This window comes from Rhipicephalus sanguineus, chromosome 1, assembly GCF_013339695.2.
Source record: "Rhipicephalus sanguineus isolate Rsan-2018 chromosome 1, BIME_Rsan_1.4, whole genome shotgun sequence".
Classification (NCBI taxonomy): domain Eukaryota; kingdom Metazoa; phylum Arthropoda; class Arachnida; order Ixodida; family Ixodidae; genus Rhipicephalus; species Rhipicephalus sanguineus.
The window spans coordinates 284620719-284626426 of record NC_051176.1 but is presented as its reverse complement, the minus strand read 5'-3'; positions in this window follow the sequence as shown (position 1 = coordinate 284626426).

Below are 5708 nucleotides of genomic sequence, written 5' to 3'. Positions count from 1 at the left end.
CACACACAATCTTGGCCTGTCTTGGCGCGCAAAAACAAAGTTGATGAGTCGTTTCGGTCGTTTCTACACCGTATGCAGTTTCGTAACTTGTGCACAAAAGGATATATATATATATATATATATATATATATATATATATATATATATATATATATATATATATATATATATATATATATATATATATATATATATGGAGCCACTGATAAGATAAAACATCTGGGAACATACGACCTCCCCCACACAACGTATTAATTTTTAAGTGATACTCAACTATATTCAACCTCAAAGGGGTGGTGCGCCATCAATCTGGCTTGCGCGTTCTTTGTTGCAGACGTTTCTTATTGTTCTAGGAAGAATGATTAAAAAAAATATTCATGGTTTCAGTTTCTGTGCGCCGATTTTGGGAGTGACGTCACTGGACAGTGTGGACACTCCGCCCGACGGCGCGTCCACAAATGTTCGCCTCTTTCCTCCTCTCGGCCCCCATGTCGCAGCGCCTCCCACGCAACCGCGGCGAGCCACGGCCGGGCTAGACTGCACGCGCGCGCTCGCGCGCGTGCGGTCTAGCCCGGCTAGCCCGGCCGTGGACGAGCTGCGTGCGTAGCGTCCGTAACGGCATTGCGCACGTGAGAAGTCAGCGAGCAGAAAGACTGCTCACGCGCTCTAAGCAAGACGCCGCGCTTTTACTACTTTTACGTACGCAACGCTGTTAGGGACGCTATGTGCGTCGGGTGCGCCGTTTACACCATGGCCGTATGAAAACTCGCCGTGAAAAAATGCAATGAGGTGAAAACAAAAATGAAGAAAAACGCGCGTTCGCCTCGTCGCAATAGGTTTCTTAAGCCCCCATGTCGCAGCGCCCCCCACGAAACTGCGGCCGGCGCATGTATTAAAGGCGAACATTATCTGGACGCGCTCTCCTTCGCGGCGGGCGGAGAGTGTCCACACCTAAATTATTTTTCTTACACCGTGGCTGTGACGCACGCAGTGCTGCATCGTCTGCTCTCGCACACACACGCAAGCAACTGTCCGGATGCCTTTAACACTCGCTAAAATTCTCCATTAGAGAATATTAGTGTGTACGGTATTGCAGTATGTATCGGGTTACCGGACGATGGCATCGACCAACGTTACTACGGTTCCTACGTCCCTACGCTACTAGATCCTCTATGACTAGATCAGCCGTGGCGAAAAAAAAATTTTTAAGAAGGCAGCGCATTCGGAGCTATATCGCTGCCGAGAATTTACACCAGCAGAGAAGCAGAATACATTAGATTTCTGCAACAACAATTGTTGCTTGCCTGGTTCATCTTAGCGCCGCCAGGTGGCCCCACCTACTTGGTCTCACGTTTAAAAAGAAGGATGCAGCTGGACCAGTGAACGGCAAATACACGGCAAGCGACAAAACAGATTGGAGTCGCTTGGAGCCGATTGTGGTCCCGTCCTTGAACTTCTGTGACCGACTCCCACCCCATCTTTCCTATCTCGTTCTTCTCCGTCGCTCTGCCCCTACTTCTTTCCTTCTTTAAGGTAGACAGAAATTAGCGCCTCCTTCCTTTTCTTCAAGAATCACTAACAGAACAGATAGATTTTATATCAGCCCAGGACACAGATGCAACTAGCATGGAAGAAGCAGGAACTGCCCTCACCGTACGAAACCCGGGTCCTCCTTTGTTCTGACAGACTCACAAGTAGCCTGCAAAGGGCACATTGGCCCCACTGCGCACCGAATCCTCACACAGGTATCGTCCCCACGCTCAGAGGGAGAATGGAAACAGCTGATATGGATACCCGGCCACTGCAGAGTTAGAGGCAATGAGCTCGCCCACACCTCGGCCCGAGAATTACTCTCCGGACCTCCGACCCCGGCATATCGCACCTATCCTCGTCTATGCGTATGGACCCGCTTCTCACATATACAGAAATTCTAACACCAAAGACTCGAAAGACGGAAACTTCCGCCCCCGGGGCCAAACCTCAGTAAGGAATCGCAGGTAGCGTGGCGTCGCCTGCAGACACTGTCCTACCCTAACCCGTATACATATTATATCTAAGATAGATCCCGACACACATGTGACATATGTCATGCAGGGCATATGACTTGCATGCCATGTTACCACCTTTCATTTATGTTCGTCATACAGTCATGTCACGTAATACCAAATTTGGTACATGTCAAGCTAGCGAAACGGCCGCGACCTCACCATGAGCCATACACAACATGCATGGCATCATTTTCATGTTACCACCTGTCACTTATGTTCTTCATACAGAAATGTTTTTTCATGCCAATTTTGACATATATCCATTCAATGAAACAGCCGCGAGCGCCCCGAGACCATTTCATGTAAATCATGTTGTACATGACATGCGTGACGTGATTTGCACATTAGAACCTGTGACTTATGTTTGTCATACACTCTTGTCACACCATACCAATATTGGTATATATCAAGTTAACGAAACGGCCACAAGAGCACCAAGACTGTGGCATGTAAATCGTGCCGTTCATGACATGCATGTCAAGATTTTCATGTTGTGACCCGTCATTTATGTTCGTCATACAGTCATGTTGTGACCTACCAATTTTGGTATACATCCCATTAACGAAACGACCAGGAGACCACAAAGTCGTAGGCGGCTATATAGGCAGATAGATAGATACGCTCAAAGTCGCAGAAGTTCACTAAGAAATGTTTTGCATTTAAAAAGTGCAAGTTCGCAGCCGATGCTCTCTTGGCTTACCTGGCGCAGCGGAGCTGTGGGTCACCGCTCATCATTCTGACGTCACTAAAACTTTCGTTACACTTCCTACACAGTGACGTTGATGTCAGTCGTGCTAGCTATGGTTCTCGATCGCGAAAGTGAGCATACGCACACTTTGGAAGCGAATGAACATAAACGTTTGTTGTGTCCAACACTTTGTGCTGAGTGTCCTTGCATACAGAGGAAGCCTACAGCAGGCTTTTTATATTTCCCTGCGTTCGGACTTCTTTGCCCATGCAATTTACACATTGGCCACCCCTTTAAAGGGGTACTGACACCATTTTTCGGAGACGAGTTTACTCTGCCATATAAATCTCCTGTATGTAGAGACGGCTCTGAGCAAGTGTGAAGCTCAGCAAATGCTGATAGGTTCTTTATTTTGATATTAAAGTCATTTTTCCCGTGACGCACCTACCGACATCAGCACTAGCTTGACATCAGGCTACAGTACTAATTCTGGTGACTTCATGCAGCCGTCTGGTTAGTTGTGGTGATGTCAGGTACCAAAACTTCCAAAATGGCCGCTCGCACGTGCATCACCAAAACATTCAAAATGGCCACTTCTCCGTCACTAATAGCGCCACGGTTCGGAACTGCTGCGGAAACGTCACGACATCTTGCACGATTCTTGTTCCTAAAACCCAAGGCTTCATGTAGGCTCGTGCCCAAGCGTACACCTGGGTGGATATTTCCACATTCAATCAGAAGATGCTCCGCCGTTTCCTTATCTTCCCCACAGTATGTGCATTGTTCTTTGCTGAGTCTCGCTTTATAACTACACATTCTAAGGAAACGCGATCTCGATTCAAACGGTAAAGCACTTTCCCTTGAATTATTGTAAAATGCCTCCCTCATTTTGTTTTTGCCCTTTCGGTGTACTTACTCAGAGCCTGTTTTTTTCTCCATAGCTGCCGTCCAGTAAATCCTCTCCACCTCTCCGACTTTTCACTTAACGCTCTTTGTTGCCATATCGCTTACACCTCCTAGTTCTTTTTCTCCATTGTGTATCAACACTCTTCCTATACAAATAGACATTTAGGCCCCATGTTAACTATCTCCAGACCATGTCGCTCGCAGAGATCTAGCAATAACTTCCCACTGGTGTCTGAATATCCGTCAGGGTCATGTATGTGGGCATTCATGTCCCCTAGAAGGATGATTTCGGCCTCATTACCAAATTCCTTATCTGCTATCTCCTGAGTCTAGAAAAAGGAGCAGCAACGCCACCAGTGGCATCTACTGGCGTTTGCTTCAACCGGCCTGTTGTCCCTCCCTCCTGGACGCGTCACTAGGAAATTATTCTAGTACACTATAGCCACAATGAAGTGGGGCTGCATCAGAGTTGCCAGATGCTACCGAGCTAACAAGGAAATATTCATCCCAAAAGAAGCCTAAAAAAAAAGCGGTGAGACTTTTGCGAAGAAGTGTAAAGAAGCAGAAATTTAATAAATTTCCCCATTCTTGAAAATATTTTTGATTATAATAAAAAAATATTACTCAAGTACGAAGGGGAGTCGAAAAAATCACATTAATTATTTTGTGCAGCGAAAATATGCACAACTATAAATGAAAGCACATGTTTACTATTAATATTGTGCCCAGGGTAGTCTTCATTCCGTTGAATACATGTTTGGCAGAGCATGATTAAAGTCAGTTGCTCATTCCTGCAACCTATGTTTGACTTCAACACTCAACTACACAAAGTCATCAACAAACGCGCTATTGGGAGACATGATGGTCACTGAAATAACTCTATTTGCTGGAAAAATGCAATAAGCCCTAAAAACGTGACAAGCGACTCGGCGAAAGAGAAGCCCACATCCACTTATTATAAGCAGATCTAGAGCCAGAGAATAGAATTTCGATCCAATCCAAGTCATCCGGAGACCGTTTTGTATCTGTTCTATGATAGAACGGTGCTAACGGCTGCTCTGTGCCCGTTCTCGTGTCTTGACCGTCAAACTACCCTCCACCAATCGCGTGCAGCTCAACAGAACGGACCACCTCCGTTCTGTGACAGAACGCTTACAAAATAGCCCTCCTGGAACCCTATTCTTCATTCATTACTTTCAGAGATATGAATTACCAAGCACATACATTGCAAAAGTTGGTAAACTAGATGCCCTTCACTCCAAGAAGAGTCACATCAGGTATCACAGCTAAATGTTGCATCATGCAAAAGTTCAGCTATGCCGGAAAGTGTTCCAATATCAACGTGGCCCTACTTTTATGCAACAGTAATTAAAGCGAGCATAGGGGGGCTTCCATACTTTTATGAAAGATCACTGCAGTTGAAATCGCAATGCAGTATTGATTCACTAAACTGAGCAACATTGTTACGATACATTGAATGAAAGTTTACATATAGTAAGACATATCCTCAGCAGCATCAGGGGAGAATGAGAAGAAAATGACACACTTGTCTGGATGCGGTGTGGCTAATTCCTTCTTGGCCAGTCCAACACTCGTATATAGTGACCCCTAAGCATATGACACTACAGTACTTGAAAGCATCCCGAGGAAAGTTCATTGCATTAAAATGATCTGAACGAAGGTTACTAAGGGATAATTAAAATGCGATGTTGCATTAGTGGCTGTACGCTACCCTAAGGAATAAGGCATGAAACTCAGCTACACATGTTACTAACATATGCTGTACCATCATTTCTTGTTGCCTCTTTTTGCAAGTAGACTGCACTGGGCAGGTGATATCTTATGACACAATGTAGTGAATAAATGTAGTTTGTAGACTGTGCTGGTCCTTTCTATGAGTCTCCAACAGCCCTGTCTGCTGTGACAGCATAACAAAAGGGGGTCAACTACTGTTATAGCAGGCCTGCATTTATATGTCAGGCACCACAACACATAGCTCTGCATAAAAAAAAGAATGAAGCAACTTTTATTAGATGGTTACAATCACACTTGTCTTTTTCTTCCCT